Below are 19,831 nucleotides of genomic sequence, written 5' to 3'. Positions count from 1 at the left end.
AGGATGATAAATCTTTTCCAATATGTATTGTATAAAAAGACTTCCATTTGGTCATGCATCTCCTTCCATGTGTGTCTCTCCCCATGTTGTATCCAGGTTTGCCTAAGGCTACCTTGTGAACTCACAGCTAATTTGTAGCTTGATCTAGGGACTTCCAGTTTGGTACTGATGTGTTAGTATATGGAAAACCCTATTTCTGTTTTGCTGGAGAGCCATGTCAGTGTTTAAACAAGAATATACTACAATAACCTAGTTCTCCCAGACTTTCAGTGTCAGAAGTCTGGGAATGCAGATGTTAACATTTGTATAGTTTATTTTACTTTATTTATATCCTGCCTTTCTCCCCAGTAGGGACCTAAGCCACTTACATCATTCTTGTCTCCTCCATTTTATCCTCACAACAATCCTATAAGGTGCTTAGGTTGAGAGTATGTGACTGTCTCAAGGTTACCCAACAAGCTTCCATAGCAGAGTAGGGATTAAAACCTGGATTTCCCAGACCCTAGTTTGACTTTTTAAGAGCCCCGTGGTGCAAAGTGGTAAAGCTGCAGTACTGCAGTCATAGACCTCTGCTCACGACCTGAGTTCGATCCCAGTGGAAGCTGGTTCAGGTAGCCGGCTCCAGGTTGACTCAGCCTTCCATCCTTCTGAGGTCAGCTTGCTGGGGGGAAAGTATAGATGACTGGGGAAGGCAATGGCAAACCACCCCGTAAAAAGTCTGCCGTGAAAACGTTGTGAAAGCAACGTCACCCTAGAGTTGAAAAAGACTGGTGCTTGCACAGGGGACTACCTTTTTAGTCTGACTTTTTAACCATTGCAACCAAGCTGCCTAGTAATAAATAATTTCTACTAAATGCATTATGCCACATATTCTTTTTTTGTAGAATCATATAATTTTAAAACATTTCTATTATCCAGATGTGTTCATTGTATCACGGCAATTAACTGGTTTATCTCTCATAAAATATGAATTTTTATTAACTGGTGTATTGGGTGGCAATTGCCATTTCTATTAGAGGCATGCAGTAGGTTGATTAGAATTATAATAATAAAACTAAAGATGGTACACATTCATTCCTAGTCACTAAGCCTGCTGAAGTAAAATGAAGTATATGAAAGAAAACATAACTTTTTTTTGCAATTGTTATTGTAGTACATTTATGCCAACAGTCATTTCCCTATCATTCTGATCACTGACTGCCATTACTTTTGCCATGCAGTGCTAGAGATTTTTGAATATCATGTGACAACAGGCTTTGTGTGCTATCTCTGTGGTTCAAATTGAATCCAATGTCAACATAATTATGTTCCTTCGTTTACAGAAAGAAGGTTCAAATGTTATTCCCTTTATATGCCCTATTTTAGACATCTTGCTGTTTGGATTTTGTTTGGAGTTTATTTTCAGTTTGCCCTTTCAATCATTAAGAAAAGTTCACTGCATGAAAATCATACATTTATTAAAATTACCCATTTATGCTAATAAGAAATGTATTCTGCAGATTTAAAATATGACATTTTTCTTGGAGAAATTATCTTATTTTGAGAAAGGACAAATCCAAAGACAATTGATGTAATAATATTAAAATCTTGATTCCAGTAAAGTTTAATTCCAGAATGTAGAGGGTACTAAAATAAACTATAAATCACTTTTAAACAAATTGACTGAAATACAGACCTTATCAAGCAAAAGTCCTAAATAACACTGTCCATACTTAACTACTGCCAGTGGCACAGCGACATCATAAGAGCTGATGAGGGATACCTTGGCTGCCAGGACCACTGGTGATGAAGGAACCATGCACTGGTCTGTTGTGTCCCCCAGAGTGATCATGTAAGTTGGAGAAGGAAGTGTTGTGCCAGCTAGAGTAGTCAGGGGTCATCACAGAGATTGCATAGCAAGAAATAGATTCCTCATCCAGAAACTGGAGAAAGGGATGGGCAACCAACTGGTAACAGGCCACAGGAGTCCAGCACGGTCTGCAGGAGACAAGAGAGCCAGGAAAGGAGCAGCCAGACACAGTGCAAAGACCACCCAGCACCTCACAGGCTTTTGGACACAAGTTGGCTCCTCAGAAAGGGAGAGAAAGGCAAAGGTGATGGCAGCCTTCTTAGGTTCACATGGACTGATGACACAACCCTTTAGAGGAATCCAGGAGAGAAGAATAGAGAGACTGGAAACCCCAGTAGGCAGCCCAGTGATCAGGAAGCCTGTAACTCAAATGGGTCCCACCCCAGGGATAGAGGGAGTGGGTAAGTCTGAAAGTGTCCCACCTATACGGATCCCTTTAAAAAGTTATTCCTGGGAAAGCCAAAAAGGAATTTTGGACAGGAGCTCACAGGATCAGAGCTCCAGAACATCTAAATTTTATTGTGCTCTTTCTTTCTTCTCTCCCCGCCCCCCACATACTTGCTTCTGGGCTCCATTGTTTAACCCCCTTGTGAGAATTTTCTGAACCCTAGGATCTGACAAACTTTCTAATATCCCCCCCCACAAAAAATGGGAAAATAACCAAAATATATAAAGCAGACAGAGGGAAATCTTCACCATGCCACTATTTATTATGACAGTTATAATTCAAGAAACATTTTAAGGTAGAAGCTGAGCTGATATAATTTAAAACACCTTCCTGTGATGTCAGAAGTGTGTGGCATATGCAAATGAGTTGTACCAATAAGCTCCAGCACTTCTTTGCCCCCCTAGTCGGAATGAAGAAGCAGACACAAGTGTTGGGTTTTAAACCGGGCCACTTTATTAAAACATTAATTAACTGTAACTGGCAGGGGGGGTGAAAACCTAAGCCAGACAAGCCCTGGGGCCAACCCCGGACCCCGCCTTGTCCAAAGGGCGAGCCACCCTGCCCCCAGCACAAGCCCGCCATATTCGGGTTGTAGCTGAGCGGCCAGGCCTCGAGCCATCCACCATCTGGGCCGGCATCAATCCCCGTGGAAAGATCCGCCCAGGTGAGGCTCCCTGTGATCTGCATTCCCCGCACTGAGCCGTGTAGCCCATCTACGGTTCATACAGACCACCGCACCACCAGTGCTAGGCCATAGTTGCTCCCCTGGAAAACCCTGTGGCCAAACCTCCTCCAGCCACCGCCAATGCCAAGCCTCTGCTTAGGCATTAGCGCCCCAATGGTTGGCCCAGAGCCAACCGCACCCCCTGCCGTATCTCGTCTAAAAAGGCCCGGTTGCCCAAATCAGAAAGATGAACTCCATCTGGCCGATACAGGTCAGCCTGCTCGACCCTTATGGCCGGATGCGGGAGAAAGATTCCCAATCCCCCTTCCATAGCTTTCTGGATGGCCCGATTGGCCTTGCGCCTGGCGTGTTCAACACCGCCCGGCGAAATGGCATGCCTCCATACTCTGCATGGCAAAATTGCCGACCAAACCAAAATAACCCTAGGCCACCTCCGCCGAATTTCCCGGAGGTCAGCCAACGCCTGCTGGGAGAGAGCTTTCCCACGCAGCAGCCCCAAGTCGTTCTCTCCCAAATGAACAACAAGAATGTGTGGAGGTGGTGCCTTCCATTCCCTGAACAGCAGGGGCATGATCCCGGGCCAGCGCAGCCCCCGACGACCCAGCCAATCCACAGTAGCCCATGCACTGAGGCCAAGCTGGGTGCCCACTGAAGACCGTCTGGCAAAATGGGCAGCCCAGAAAACCATGCTGTGCCCGCAGATGAGAACGCGACGTCTCTCACCACGAGCACCAGCACCTGAAAAGACAAACAACTGTCAACATATAATAACAACAATACACCCCACCAGGCCCACCACCTACCCACTAGGTGACCAAAGGGCGAACATACGTTTTATAGGCCGCCGACCGCCATCGGCCTATGTGCCGGATGGCGGAGGGCGTGTAACCCATAGAAGCGGCTGTGGAGGCCGCCCCAATCCGGAAGGAATGCGTCCCAAATTTGACGCCCTGTAGACCCAACCTGGCCAGGGCCCTGCTTGTGACCTTCCAAAACTGATATTTGGTGAGAGGAGAGCCGTCATCATGCCGTAGAAAAGGGCCCCCAACATCCCCCCTAACCTGGATGTAGTGACGAACAGCCCTAACCGGACATAATTCCTGTATGGAACACATACCAATCGTGATGACGGATCCCCTCTGTCTCTGGTCGGTCTTGGACCGGCGAATTGTCAGAACAAGCTGACTATTGGTGATTTTGACATCCCCGGACTGGAGTGCCCTCCCAGAAGTATCAGCCTTGGACTGTACTACCAGCTCACTTACACGCAAGGCCCCCCAAAAGGCCAACAGCGAGGCAGCATGAAACAATGCTGCTTCAAAAGGTGAGGAACAAACACGGGGCCAACCCCCAAACAACCCACGAAGGACAGACGGGGATATAGGTTGTCTGACATCAACTCGCTGGGCCCGCTCCCGGGCCCAGCCCTCGAGCATCTTCCTAACCCTAAAATCACCCGTGAACTCAGGAAAACCACGGGCCTTGCTGACAAAGGCCAATGCCGCAAGTTGACCCTGAATGGATTTCAGCCCCAGGCCTCTCTCCTTTTGGTGCACGCAGAATTGCATAAAGTGCTCCACTGGAATCGGCCAACAGTCCGGCAGTGCAGCCGCACTCCTGAAATCCCGAAATTGAGTAGACGCTCTGTCGTACGTCTTCCTGGTGCTAGGAGCTAGTGCCAACTGAATGGCCCTACCGGCTTCCTTTTCCCAAGACGCCAAAGTTTCACGGGCATTTTCGCCGGCCAAGGATCTGCTTCTGGGGCCAGTTCCCAAAAACGCTCCATCTGTTGGCAAGACAGAGCATCCGCCACCCCGTTGCATACACCCGGTACGTGCCTTGCCAGGAATAAAATATTCAACCGGAGGCAACGCAGGGTAAAAAACCTAACCAAATTCATAACCAACACAGATTTAGAAGTCAAAGAATTGATAACATGGACAACAGCCAAGTTATCACACCAAAAAAGTACGGAATGGTTGGCTAGCTGCTCCCCCCAAAGCCAAACGGCCACCAGGATAGGAAAAAATTCCAGAAACGTCAGGTCTCTACAGAGCCCGCTGTCCAACCATTCCACGGGCCATTGCTCCGCGCACCAATGTCCCCTGAAAAATACACCAAACCCGTTGGCACCGGAGGCATCTGAAGAAATCTGAAGCTCTGCTTCAATCTTCAGGTCCTCCCTCCAGAAAGAAACACCATTGAAAGATTCCAAAAACTCCTCCCAGACCTCCAAGTCCGCTCGCATTCCAGCAGTAACGCGGGCCCTGTGGTGGGGGAGGCGCAACCGACCCATAGCGTCACATAGGCGCCTCAAAAAGGCCCTACCTGGGGCCACCACTTTGCACGCAAAGTTAAGGTGGCCCACAACCTGCTGCAATTCCAGCAGCGAAACCTTCCGCTGTCCCTTCAAAATGGCCAACCGGACCTTCAGGTCGGCGACCTTGCTCTCCGGCAAATGTGACGTTTGCTGCAGAGTATCGAGCTCAATGCCCCAAAAGGTGAGGACCGTGCTGGGTCCCTTGGTCTTCTCGTGCGCCAATGGCACCCCGAGTTCGAGGGCTAACTCCTGAAAGGAGTTCAACAACCTAGCGCATTGCTCAGACCCCGCTGGACTGACAAAAAGGTGGTCGTCCAGGTAATGCGCCGTATCACTGACCCCGGTCTTGTGCCTGAGCGCCCATTCCAAAAAGGAACTGAAGCGCTCAAACGCCGCACAAGAAATCGAGCAACCCATCGGCAATGCCCGATCCATGTAAAATTTCCCTTCAAAGGAAAAACCCAATAGCTCAAAGTCCCCGGGGTGAACAGGCAAGAGGCAAAAAGCTGACTTGATGTCGCATTTCGCCATCTCGGCTCCTATCCCGCAACCCTGAACCACTTTGACCGCCTGGTCAAAGGAAGTATAACGCACCGAGCATAGTTCCTCGGGGATGGCATCGTTCACCGATGCTCCCCTAGGGTAAGACAGGTGGTGAATAATGCGATATTCACCTGCTGCCTTCTTGGGAACCACCCCCAAAGGGGATACCCTCAACGTGGGGACCGGCGGTGCATCAAAAGGTCCGAGGACCCTACCTTCCAGACATTCTTTGGCTATTTTTGCACGGACCACGTGCTCAAGCCCGACAACCGAACGTAAATTAGGCGCCAAGAAGGGGCCCCTGGGCGGGAATTCGAAACCCCAAGTTGAACCCTTCCTGCAAGTACCAGGCATCAGCCTTGCACGGGTATATGCGCAACCACTTACTGAGTGCCGTCAGGCGGATGGGGCTGGGCCCCTTTTCCAGGGGGGTGCTGACCGCCCCCACTGCCCCCGGGGCGCTTACTGCCTGGTCTAGACTTAGATCTGCTGCAGGCCAAAAGTGCGTGGGCCCCGCTGCAGAGCGGGCACTCATGTCGGAACTTACAGGGCTTCCTGGGACACACACCCTTGGATGCGAACTCCCAGCATAGCAGCCGGGTTTGAACCGACTGGCCCATGGTAACGCGGGCCCCTGTAGAAGACTGTTGTTGTTGTTGCACCCTCTGCACTAGATGGCCACTGTCGGACCTATCCCCGGCATTAGGTTTTGCTGGGGACATCAGCTGCAGCCACAGCTGCTGGTTTATTTGGTCCCATGGCATTCCAGGGTTAACTGCGGCCCTCATACGGAAAGCTTCGTCATATTGCAGCCATGCTGCACCGTCAAAGTCCGTATACGCCCAATAAACAATGTCTATATACTGAAAGAGAGCCGCCGCCCGAGCCGGCTGCGCTCTTGCAATAACTCCAGCATATATCAAAAATCCAGGCAACCAATTTGCCCAGGACCTATCAACTTTCCTCCGCTTCAGTTTCTCCTTCTCCTTGTCATTGAGCTCGTCTTTACTTTTCTTTTCGAGCTCTCTGAACAGGAGACTGAAGACGTCCATGTATTCACCACGGAGAATTTTCTCACGTGTAGCAGCTGTCAGATGATCCCCCAGAGGCAAAGAGGTATCACCATACGGGAGGACGTGGAAAGGGATGTTAGCATAAGGGTTAGGGGGATAAAACCACCCACTACCCTGAGCCACCAGCCAAGCCCCCTGAAGCTGAGCAAACTGCTAGCCGCCCCACGGCAAAATACCAGGGGTGGACAGAGGTGTAGAAACAGCAGGCGGCGCAATAGCGCCCGCCTGCTGGCCAACTGGAGCAAAGACCGTACTGGGCAGCGGGCTTGTTGTATGAAAACCCCAAGCCCACGGCTGAACAGGACCCAACTGCTCGCTAACTCCTGGCTGCCCGACACCCCAAACTGCCCCGCCCGGTGCCGTCGGGGGAGGAAGTTGAATGGGGCCCCACGGCCACCCTTGACTTGGCTGAAGAAGGGGCTTACCACCGTCACCCGGGAAGACACCAGCGCCACCAGGGGTCTGCTGCCCACTGCTACCAGATGCGCCGCCGCCTGATGCCGCACCCGACGGGCCTTCCTCAGGGTCCTCCTCCTGGTCCGGTTCCAGCGGTGATTCAGGCTCAGCTGGCCCACCCTGCAAGGCAGAAAGACGTGCGAGCACTTCCGATTCAAAGGTCAGCCGCGCCGACCGGCCGGAGGCCCGGCGGCGTCCCTCCCAAATTGGAGCGCCCCTAGCGACTCTCTCCTGCTCTAGGGCATCCAGCTGACCCATAATGGCCAGCCGCACACGCTCACTTTGCCCAGGCTCTTCAACTGGAGCCTGTTGCTGGCCCCGCCCACGGGGTGGGCAGGCGGGCTGTTTGCCCTTTGATTTGCCCTGCCCTTTTTTGGGTGCCATCCCAATTGCCTCTATGAGCACAGGACAAAAAGCGGGAGAAATGACTGCCCATAGACACTCAAAGGCTCCCTTCGTGCACTCCCACCCCCACTTGATATGATAGTAGGGGAGTTGAAGTCAAAGGAGGCGTCCCCCAGACTCTCACCAAACCGGCAAGAAGCCAAGTCCAACCCCAAGAACAGCTGCCCTGGCCACAGACTCCCTGCGCCCAAGGGAAAGGAGGGTGGGGTGGGAGGGGTGTTTAGAGGAACAGCCTCAGCACACGTCACCCCAGCAACCAACGTAGGCGGGCCCAGGCCAACGGGCCAGAAAAGAAAAAGAGGGGGAGGGGCTTGCAAGCAATTATCCGCCCCCTACCAGGTACTGCCAAGCCGAATTCTTCCCAGCCAAAGCTCAGTGTTTAATGGGCCCCAGATGGCCCAAAGCCCCACTCCGTCAGAGCACCAACAAGGAAGGCTACGGCCTTATAACTGGCCCGGCGCTTGCGAACTGCCCCAATAACAGGGGACCGCTGCGCGCTTCCCTCCTCGGCAGGGAAAGAAAAGTGGCCGCCCTCACTGCCTATCGGAACACTGCCCAGAATCGGCCCCCGAAACCCGAGGGGCTAGGGAATGCCGAGCGCCGCGCCAGCCTCCGCTCAGGCTGCTAACCGCCCCGCCGCGCTACAAACAACCCGGCCACGCAAGCGCAGCTTCACCAGCCGCACGCGCTCCTTGCAGCCCAAAGGGCTGAGGGATGACGGGGACGCTGCGCTAGCTTCCCCCACTCAGGCCACCCAAGCCGCAAAACCCCGACTCAGCCTTGCAAGCGCAGATCAGCCGGCCGCCCGCGACATCGCCCGATGGAGGGAAGGAGCCAGGCCACGCCGCTCTACAGCTCCTGAACCAGGTCCCTCGCCGACTCGACACCCGTCGACCGCACGTGGCTCTCCACACAGAGAGCCGAAAAAGAACTGCGTGGCGGAGGGCGGGAGCCGGGGCTTATAAAGCCCCGACTCCCCGCCCCAGCAAACACCCGTATGTCGGGTGATACTGCTCCTCCCTCCTTCCGGGAGGGGCAAAGACGGCCCCCAGCCTAAACGCCGGGAAGCCGGCTTGGCTGGGGAGGGGCCGGACCTTTTCTACAAAATGAACCCTTGTCAGACCTCTCCTGAGAACTCAAGGGAGAGGCAACTCACAGGTGCAGGAGAGGACAAGGGTGTTCTGAGGCTCTTCAGGGTTGAGCCTTGCTGAAAGGGGATGCTGGAGGCTGCAACAGTCCCAGACTTCAGCCAGACCTCACTGGAGCCTGACAAACACACACACAGGATCCAAGCACATGAGCAGTTTGACCTAACATAGCCACCCCTCCCCTCTGGATTAAATGGGCACACATATGGCTCCCATGCCCCATTCATCCTTACCTCACACTAAAATGACTTCCACGTGGATTAAATAACCAGTGACAAATTTGGGTGGCTTCCCTGGTGAAATGTTTCCATGGCAGATTTTCAGCTGTCTGATTGCCCTGGTGCACCATGGAAATGCATGAGCAGCGTGATGGTTACACTCAGTTTCTGTGAGTCCTTTTCCCCCAGTCCTACTCCAATGTGAACTTCTGTGCCCCCATGGAACTGGCCAGGAGCATGTGTGTGCTTGTAGCAGTGGCTCCATGGGGAAGTGCAACCTAGGCAGGGTGCCCCACCTCACACTCAGCAAAAGCAATGGGAAGCAGCAGCGTGCCTTTGCCTCAGAGACTGTGCTGTAAAGCTGCTGTAGCTCCACCCCTGTGTCTGAAACAATGACGGAGCGACAGGCAGCCTCATGGCGTGCTTTGCAGCACAGGCGTGATGCTGCTTCCCATCCCTTTTGCCGGTATTTCTCTCACCACGGAAGCGAGGGCGGGTGGGAGGGCAACATCACTGCCCACCTGAGGTTCTCACTGCCGCCCACCTGAGTCACTTACTGCACCCCAGGCAACCACCTAGCCTGCTTAGTGAAAGGGCTGGCCCTGTGTGCTTGTCTGCACTGAGCACTGTACAGCTTGTCTGAATTGAGCACTGTACAGGGGAATGGGGGGAGGGGGAACCACCCAACCCAGCCAGGGGTCTGTGGTTATGGTACATTAGCAATGTGGACAATGAACCATGGTCCTACTGCACTATGGTGCTGGCTTAGGGAAAACTGTCTGATCAGCATAAACCACCCCAACTCACACAGCATATTTAAAACTGAGATCCTGTTGCAAACAACCTGTCTATCTGATTGTACCCACAGTACCCAATATATCCTCATTAAGTTTGAGTCCAGTAGCATCTTTAAGACCAACAGAGTTTTATTCAAGGTATAAGCTTTCATGTGCATTCACACTTCTTCAGGCAAAATGAAACAAGATGTACTTAAACTTTACATATGGGGGCAGTTGCCAGGAAGAGCTAGTTAGAGTCAAGATACATAAGTAACTGGGTGACAATAGCTGAGATTGGATTAAAGCAGTTGATAAAATCTGTGAATAGCAGGAAATTAGCATATCAGTGCAAGAGTTAGCAAACAGAAGTGAGAACTGAGTTTGAGTCTAGTTGACATAATCCAGAAATCATAGTTTTTTCAAGGAAGTTAACCTAATCTATATTTATATTGCATAGGTAGAAAAATTCTCTTGATAGACCCTTTTCAGCTACATACCTTTGTTTACTGACACGTGATGATACCTCCACACCTGTTTACCCCACCCCTTGTACAGGGATACAGTATTTGGGTTACAACTCACACAGTTACCATACTTAACTATACATTATTCAACGGTGATTCCTCTGACGGTGGTTTATATGAAGTCCCCTCTTGGTAAAATGTGCTGGTAGAATCTGAAACAAACAAACAACCCCCCCCCCCCCTCAAACAAGCTATCTCCATAGCGTAAGTCACTGCTTTTGGTGATTTCAAAAACAGTGTATGGGATTATCCTTAGAAAGGATGGTATCTCTTTCTTGTGGATATGTTGAATTGACAGCTGCATGGAATTAATATACGTGTTTTACTGTGTCCTATTTTCCCCCAAAGTAATCTTCTCTCCCTTTGATGAATAGGGAGCATTCAAAATATTAATCTTGTCTTTTGTAAGAACATTTACAATTTTGTAATGGTTTTGCATTCTTTATTTTTTGGAAATTAAAAGATCTACTTGCACACTTGCAAGTTATAGTAATGCACCACCATGAACGTGTTAAAAGTTCAATGATAGAGGCATATTTTCATCAGCTTTTGATAGTGGAATTTATGTGTCTCCCAAGTTTGTTAAAAGCTGATATCTAGAAACTATTACTAATGCTGCCCCCCTACTGTGACAGCTTTTATAGCATAATGACTTATCCTTATATTCCAATTTGACTTAACCCAATAGATGATAAATTGACCATTTTGGGTCTTTCCCCTCCTTTTAAAAAATCCATGAGGATAAGTAAAGCTATTTTAACATTCAATGGCTGTATAAAGGATGCATAAAGAATATTGATTTTCAAGAAACATTGGCTAAAGCCCACATCAACATGCACATTATTTATCAATATTAATTGTTTCAAGATATCGCCATGCATTTACACTGGCTTGATTTAACGTGCTACGATCTATATCGATGACAGGAAGATACAAAAACATTCCATCTAATTGTGAAGTTTGTCCTTGCTCTGGTAACCTGATTCATGCGTTATTTCAGTGTAGATTTTATATACAGGCATCCTTTGATCTATTGGAACTTGGGATGGTTGATAAAATGTTCTCTGACCAATGACCTACTGTATCTTATCTATAGTTAAGTTTCTGTTCTCTCAAGTGAAAAAAAAAGATGGGATTAGATAATATCCTGTGTATAAATTACTCAGATTCTGACCCTTATGCTGTTAGATATACAAGGATGAATGATGTATGCAGAGATTTTGTGTAGGTAATTAAGATACTGGAAAAAGACATTGCATTTATACCCTGCCCTTCACTCTGAATCTCAGAGCAGCTTACAATCTCCTTCACCTTCCTTACCCACAAAAGACACCCTATGAGGTAGGTGGGGCTGAGAGAACTCTCACAGAAGCTGCCTTTCAAGGACAGCTCTGTGAAAGCTATGGCTGACCCAAGGCCATTCCAGCAGGTGCAAGTGGAGGAGTGGAGAATCAAAACTGGTTCTCCCAGAAAAGAGTCAGTGCACTTAACCACTACACCAAACTGGCTCTCCAGTTAACTTAATTTTAAGTGGCTCTCCAGTTAGCTTAATATTAAGTGGCTCTCCAGTTAACTTAATAACAGAGATTTTCCTGTTTCTGTATTATTTGTGGACCATAATAAAGACTGACTGACCTTTGATAAAAATCAGGATTTCAAAAGATTTGGGGCAATAGAAGAGTGACTGTCCTAATTACAAACAAGAATTCTGGAGATCTAATTTGTTTTTTTATTACTGGATGCAGAGTAGCTATTACCACACCATGTTTGTTCATTCTGGCCTGTATGAAAGTGACTTTGAATACACATATTTCTGTCATATATTTAAGCAAGAAGCAAGTATTTATATGTAAAGATATACCAATTTGTTTCAGCTTTGGTTTTCATGTTGCTTGTAGTAATATACTCTAAGGACTTTTATGTCTAAATCCTGAATTATTATTCTGGTCAGAATAACTTGACTGTTTTCTATTTATATTGTGGGAGGGGGGAGCCTTGTTTATATTGTCCCTCTGTGATTATTTTACTCCTGTACTTGTGGAATTTTGCACTAAAAGAAACGTAAGCTCTGGAAGTACAAAAAGTCATTTGGGAGTTTAACAGATAGATGAATAAATAAATAAAATAATTTTGCCTAGTGGAAAGGTGGCAGGAAATTGCTTGTGAAGAATGAGTACATTGGAGCATTCTGAAAACGGGGAAAAATCATAGCACCAAGCTTGTACTTAAAGATGCTCAAAGGCTGGAATAGAAATTTCTTGTGAAATATATGAGGTATTTAGAGCCATTCAGTGGCTAGTAAAAACTCTCCTAATGAAACAATGTATTAATTGGTTGGGGCTGCTTAAAGCAAACTCATATAAAATATTGAAATGTTTGGAGATACTCAGTGGCTCGATAACCTACTTTTAATAAAGGATATTCAGTGTTTAGAGCTGATCAGTGGAAGGAAACTAGCAAGCCTTGCTTGGCAGAAGAAATGTTGCAGGCTAATAAAACCCAGAGCCACTCCATTGGTCACAGCAAGGCTTATAAGGCTATGTTAAAATTAGAGGGGGGGGGACGGAATAAAGTAATAACTGTTCGCACAGAGGGGGCTCCTCTATGATTAATGGCCAATGGGAAGGAGCTAGTGATTTGAGTTGCACCTCAGTCCCCAGCCAGTCCTTAATCCCCAGGAATTGTCCCCTAGCATGAAGACAAAGGTTTTCAGACATATCATCAGTTTTTTCCACAGAAACATCTACCTCAGTCTTGATTTTATAGACTTTTCTTCAGACAATAGTACCTGTAACGTGTATGATGATGGGTGAAATTTTCCAAACTATCCTTGCATTCCAACAAAACAATGTTGCTATTTGAAGAATACCCACTCTGTGATGAAGCTACATCACCTCTTACTGAGGACTGAAGTAGCAGTCTGGGGTTATTGTGAGCAAGTTGGAGGAAACATGGGCTTCAGAACACTTAGACTGTAGTGAGGAACCAAGTTGTGAATAAGGAGGATATGAGGGTTGCAGTGATCATGAGGCATAAAATGGAAAGACAGGGCCATTTTTATCCCCAAACTGGGGTAGAGACTCAACTCCAGCTCAACAGCTGGGGCAGCAACCACCATTGCCCTGCTGCTTGCAGTATGGTTATTCTTGTGTAGATTTGCTAGGAATTGCCTATTAAGCAACATTATGCCATTTAATTGCCCTGGAGTTGAGAACATTGTGGCATACCATGGCATATTCTACACAAAATCACTTACCTCTCTGTGCCTTTTTTATGTTCCTCAATTTGATGTGCCCTCCATTTAAGTGCAGGTACAATATTCGGAATGCATGCAGCAAACTCATATGACAATAACCCATTAACATCATAAGTGATTTTACCTTTATTTTTCACTTTGTGAAACGTACAAAAGAAGAGTCATTCCATTTTAGTATTTCTGTGCATTACATTGATTTCTATAACTACCTCTTTTAAGGATTATTTAAGGAGATTTCACTAGAAGGCAATGGCAAACCACCCCGTGAAAAGTCTGCCATGAAAACGTTGTGAAAGCAATGTCATCCCAGAGTCAGAAACGACTGGTGAGTGCCCAGGGAACCTTTCCTTTCCTTCCCACTAGATAGTGTTGATTTTGTGCTGTTAAATCCTGAAGAATGGTGCCATGGATTCGACTTACTAAGCCCCAAGTTTGTTTTATTCCATGCTCGGCTATGAAGAAGAAGAAGATACTGAATTTATATCCTGCCCTCCACTCTGAATCTCAGAGTCTCAGAGCGGCTCACAATCTCCTTTATCTTCCTCCCCCATAACAGATGCCCTGTGAGGTGGGTGGGGCTGAGAGGACTCTCACAGCAGCTGCCCTTTCAAGGACAACCTCTACCAGAACCATGGCTAACCCACGGCCATTCCAGCAGGTGCAAGTGGAGGAGTGGGGAATCAAACCCGGTTCTCCCAGATAAGAGTCTGCTCACTTAACCACTACACCAAACTGGCTCTCCAGTTTGAACAGAAAGAACATCTGGAAAACAACCTGACTGTATGACCATTCAGGGGTTCTTGTAAGCACTGAACCAGATAGCCAAACAGTAAGGCCAGGGGGCACAATATTGCCCCCACAGAATACAGGATCCATGAAGGGCAGAAGGAGAATGATGGCTGGGGAAGGCAATGGCAAACCACCTCATAACAAAAAGTCTGCAAGAAAACGTCATGATGTGATGTCACCACATGGGTTGGTAATGACTTGGTGCTTGCACAGGGGACTACCTTTACAGATAGATAGATAGATGATGATAGATAGATAGATAGATAGATAGATAGATAGATAGATAGATAGATAGATAGATAGATAGATAGATAGATAGATATGCACGTGAAATCATCAACTATGTATGTAAAATGATTAAAGCTTATTTCAAGCCCATGTTGATGTTCTTTGAAGTCTGATCTTCATACCATTTGTTTTTAATCTTTTAATATTTGCTACTGTGTAAAATAAAATATATTTTGATATTTATCTTTAAGTTAGTTTGACCCTTTGAACAGGGGTGACATGATAAAGGTTTACAAGATAATGCATGGGATGGAGAAAGTAGAGAAAGAAGTCCTTTTCTCCCTTTCTCACAATACAAGAACTCGTGGGCATTTGATGAAATTGCTGTGCAGTCAGGTTAAAACAGATAAAAGGAAGTACTTCTTCACCCAAAGGGTGATTAACATGTGGAATTCACTGCCACAGGAGGTGATGGCAGCTACAAGCATAGACAGCTTCAAGAGGGGGTTAGATAAAAATATGGAGCAGAGGTCCATCAGTGACTATTAGCCACAGTGTGTATATATACGTGTGTGTGTGTATATATATATTTTTGGCCACTGTGTGACACAGAGTGTTGGACTGAATGGGCCATTGGCCTGATCCAGCATGGCTTCTCTTATGTTCTTATACTGGCATATTTTAGGGCTGAGTTTGTTTCCCCCCTTTTCTGTCCTCTGCTGGGCAGATGGAGCCACAAGCTGTAATAATTGAGTAGCTGCTGCATGGGCACAAATTTACTTGGCACAGAGTTATGCTTAAGACAAACTTTGTCATCAGGGAACATCAAGTCAATCTAATCAAGAGCTTTCCTCATGAGTTATTGAGGATGTTTAAGTGAGAGAAATTCATCTGGTGATTGTGTTCATGTCAAAGAGTGCTTTTCTAAATACATGGATGTGCATACTGACATATAAAGTTGTATTAGAATACACCACTGGAAGAATAATTAGGAAATATAGTGCTAACCTTCAGCAATGAAACTTGTGATAGTGTGACTTCTAATGGAAATAGGTGAGCATGTTACTATTCTAATGTTACACTTTTGCACAGATTAAGTAACATAAGGACCACAGAAAGAAGCCCCTTTGTCTTCAATATGCTTTGAACATTGTTTCTCCTCTTCTGTTGCTGTCATTCCCATACAATTATGAGATACAATATAGACCAAACAAAGAACTTTCAAAAAACCCTCAGATCCCTGCAGGAAGGAAACTGGTGTCTAGAGCATCTCATAACCTCTATCATTGACCTTTGGACTACTGAAGAGGTAAAACTGGTTAAATTTCTCTAAAATTGCATACAAGACCACAGTGCTACAAGCCGTTAAATTAAGTGCTGATGAACCCATTATGTTTTTAACAACCTTTATCTCTGTTTGTCTGCTCAGCACACAGATAACATAGCAAGTGAAAATTAATTCCGGATTTTATCCCTATAACTAACCATGAAAGAAGTCCGTTTTCTCCAGTCACAAACATTTAATATTGGGATGTGATTTTAGTTTTAATTAGAGATATTCTGGTAACCAGTTAGAAATTAAAAACCCTGAAACTAACTCCAGAAATGGAATTTTATAGTATGAAATAAGGCTGGGGAAGTATGCTGAAATACCTGCATAGCATTTCCATTCACAAGCTTCTCCTTATTAACCTCATATTTTGCACTGACTCTTAACCACCTAGGTAGCTGTTTTCCCTGCTGTGTTAGAGGAAAAATATTAGTCAACCTAGGATGCACCAGCTTCAAGTCTTTCACACTAAACTTAGGGAAATCTTTTTTTATGAACAAGACAGGTAAGATGCTTCAATCAGGTACTTTGGATAATGGATTGACATTTGATTGCCCAGCATAATCAATGAGCTCTGAGTAGGACGTGCTCATCAACACAAATGTGGTACAGTGACTATAGTTCATCTATTAGAAAGTCAGTGACAGTTCTTTACTATGAATCAATCTCAAGGCTGCTATCTAATCAAGGTTTTCAATGTGCAGAGCAGACTTTGCAACTCGTAATCTACACAACCAAGGCATCCTGAGTGAATCTGATCAACTTTCTGTTTTACTATGTACCTGATGCTACAATAGAGATGCTTGAACACCTGCTGTTTGGGCTCATGTTCTGCTTGCCAATTGGGAGCAAGAAATCAGTTTGGAACCAAAGAATTCTGCTGCTTGCAAGCAGCTTAGGCCTATCTGGTGGGTTCCTTTCCTCATGGTCAAATTGTAGAGGATAGTGCAATAAGCAGCATTTCATGCATTTGCATTCTCACCTGGCCCAGCAGCAGTCCTAGTTGCCCCCTCCAGAACAACTGCTCCGCAGCCTATTTTTTAACCAGTCTGTTAGCTACTGATCATAAGTAAAAACTGTATTTTACCATTTGCAGCACAATCCTAAGGGTGGGTGAAAGCACTCAGGGAGCCAACTGACCTTTGTGTTGGTGAATATCTGAGATACTCCAGCATAAGGACCAGTTACAATGGTGCAGGCCCCCAGCACCAGTCTGATGCTCTTGGACACTAATGAAGGTGGCCGTCTGTTGGCACAACCAAGGTACAAGCCCTTGCGCCAGCATGGTTGTAGATGGTTTTTGGTGCATGCCCAGAAGTATTTGGCTCTGTGAGCCCTTTCAGCCTGGAATGCCTCCTGCCAAAGGCAGAAAGTTACACCAACACAAAACATGCATGGCCCATAGGTGCCAAATGCAATGAAAAATCAGATCATCTCCCTGCTGCTGCAGCCTTGGCAATCAGGCTCAGCTCAGGATGCTTACTACAGGCTCAGCCAATCACTTCCCTCCCTGGGGCAGCCAAGTCACCTCCCCAGCACCCAATTGTGCCCTGCCTACAAAAACTGTGTCTAGAAGATCTTACAACTTACCAGTTAGGGCATGCAGCATGGGACTCCATCTCAGAGCTTGAGGACTTAGAGCAAGCAGCAAAGGCACTTTGGTAGTGGAAAAAACACAGATGGGACACTTAGCACTACAGGGCAAGCACATAGTGCAAATGACCAAGGAGGTGAGCAAAGTCTATACTCTGTGACTGACCTCTCCCATTTCAGAACCCTAACAGGTACCCCATCATTGAAGGTTCAACCCAAAGGGGCAGCCATACACTGACAGGAAAGCAAGGGCAAATATCCCAGATGTGCTCCTCCATTCCCCTTGCTTGAGGCTGGGTGCTGCAACAGTGCCTCCTACACTTAAGCCCAGCATTAAGTTCATTCAGGGGCTGTACAGGCCATGACCATGCTGTACCATGGCCCCTGAGATGCCATGGGAAAAGTTCCCAGGAAAGTTTCCTGGGAGATCTTGCATGGGGGGATGCTCTGTCATTTGCCTGTTTCCCACCCTCAGTAGAGGACAGGGCATGTCTGTGGGGTGGGGTGGGGGGTTCTGGCATCTGCTCTACTGTACATGGTGAACTAGTTTGCTATGCTGCCCCTTTTACTCATTTCCTTGCAGAATCAGAGTCTTGAGCAGCAGCTGCAGATGCTGCTGTTGATGAATGGCCAGCAATCCATGAGCACTTCAGTACAGGACACTCCCCCTCTACTCAGTCTGTTGCCTCCCCCCCAGTCGGAATGAAGAGGCTGACACAATATGTTGGATAAACTGGGCCGCTTTATTAAGTATAACTTAATCAACTAGAACGGCAAGGGTATAGGCCTAACAGGACAAGCCCTGGGGTCAAACGCAGGACCCCGCCTTGTCCTTAGAGGGCGAACCACCCTGCCCCCAGCATGCGCCAAATATTCTGGCTGGTGCTGAGCGGCCAGGCCCAAATTCCACCTCAATCCCTCTGGAAAGATCTGCCCCGGTGAGGCTTTGCCGTGATCTGTACTCCCAGCATTGAGCCGTATAGCCCATCTGCAGTTCATACAGGCCACCTGCACCTATGGTACAGGGCCATAGGTGCTCCCCTGAACAAACACTGTGGCCCATACCTCATCCTGCCACCGCCAATGCCAAGCCTCTGCTTAGGCATTAGCGCCCACCGGACGGCCCAGAGCCGACCGCAACCCCTGCCTAAGCTCTTCCCAAAAGGCTCGGTTACCAAGCTCAGATAAATGTACCCCATCTGACCTATACAAGTCGGCATTCTCTACTCAAATAGCTGTATGGGGCAAAAATATCCCTAATCCCCCCTCCATGACCTTCTACAAGGCCCGATTGGCCTTGCGCCTGGCACGTTCAATCCCAGCAGGGGATAAAGCATACTGCCAGACTCTACGTGGCAGAATTGCTGACCACACCAGAAGAACTCCTGGCCAGCTCCGCTGTATGGCAAGAGGGGTATATCCCATAACTGCCGCAGTGGATGCGGCACCAATTCGGAATGAATGTGTGGCGAATTTAACCCCCCCAACCCCAACTTCGCCAATGCCTTACCGGTCACTGCCCAAAATTCATATTTTGTTGGGGGGGGGCGCCCTCACTATGGCAAAACAAGGGGCCATCGCCCTCTCCCCTGAGCAGTATATACCGCTCTAATGCAGTGATGGGCACAGTTCCGACAATCCGCACCGACCAATTGTAATGACTGAACCTTTCTGATGCTGATCCGTCTTGGACCTCTGGACTGTCAGCCGAACCTGCATCCCTTCAAATTTGACGTCCCGGGCATGAAGTGCCCAGTCAGAGGTATCTTTTTTTGACTGCACTACCAACTCACTAATCCGCAGTGCACTGAAAAAGGCAACCAAAGAGGCAGCATGAAAAAGTGCGGCCTCAAAGGAAGATGAACATACGTCCGGCCAAACCCTGAAAAGCCCCTTCAACACTGAAGGAGATATGGGCTGCTGAGCATCCGCCCGCAGCCCCCATTCTCTTGCCCAATCTTCCAGCATCTTCCTAACTCTAAAGTCACCGGTGCCCTCCATAAGGCCTTGTGATTTACTTATAAATGAAAGGGCAGCCAATTGTCCCCTAATATACTTAAGCCCCAACCCTCTGCCCTTCTGATGAACGCAGAATTGCAATATGTGCGCCACCGGGACCGGCCAGCTGTCTGGAAGCCCGGCCTCACACCTAAAGACCTGGAATTGCCTAACCGCCCGATCATAAGC

This window comes from Heteronotia binoei, unplaced genomic scaffold (genome assembly GCF_032191835.1).
Source record: "Heteronotia binoei isolate CCM8104 ecotype False Entrance Well unplaced genomic scaffold, APGP_CSIRO_Hbin_v1 ptg000323l, whole genome shotgun sequence".
NCBI classification, from domain to species: Eukaryota; Metazoa; Chordata; class Lepidosauria; order Squamata; family Gekkonidae; genus Heteronotia; species Heteronotia binoei.
The sequence above is the reverse complement of the archived record's forward strand: the minus strand, read 5'-3'. Positions refer to the sequence as shown.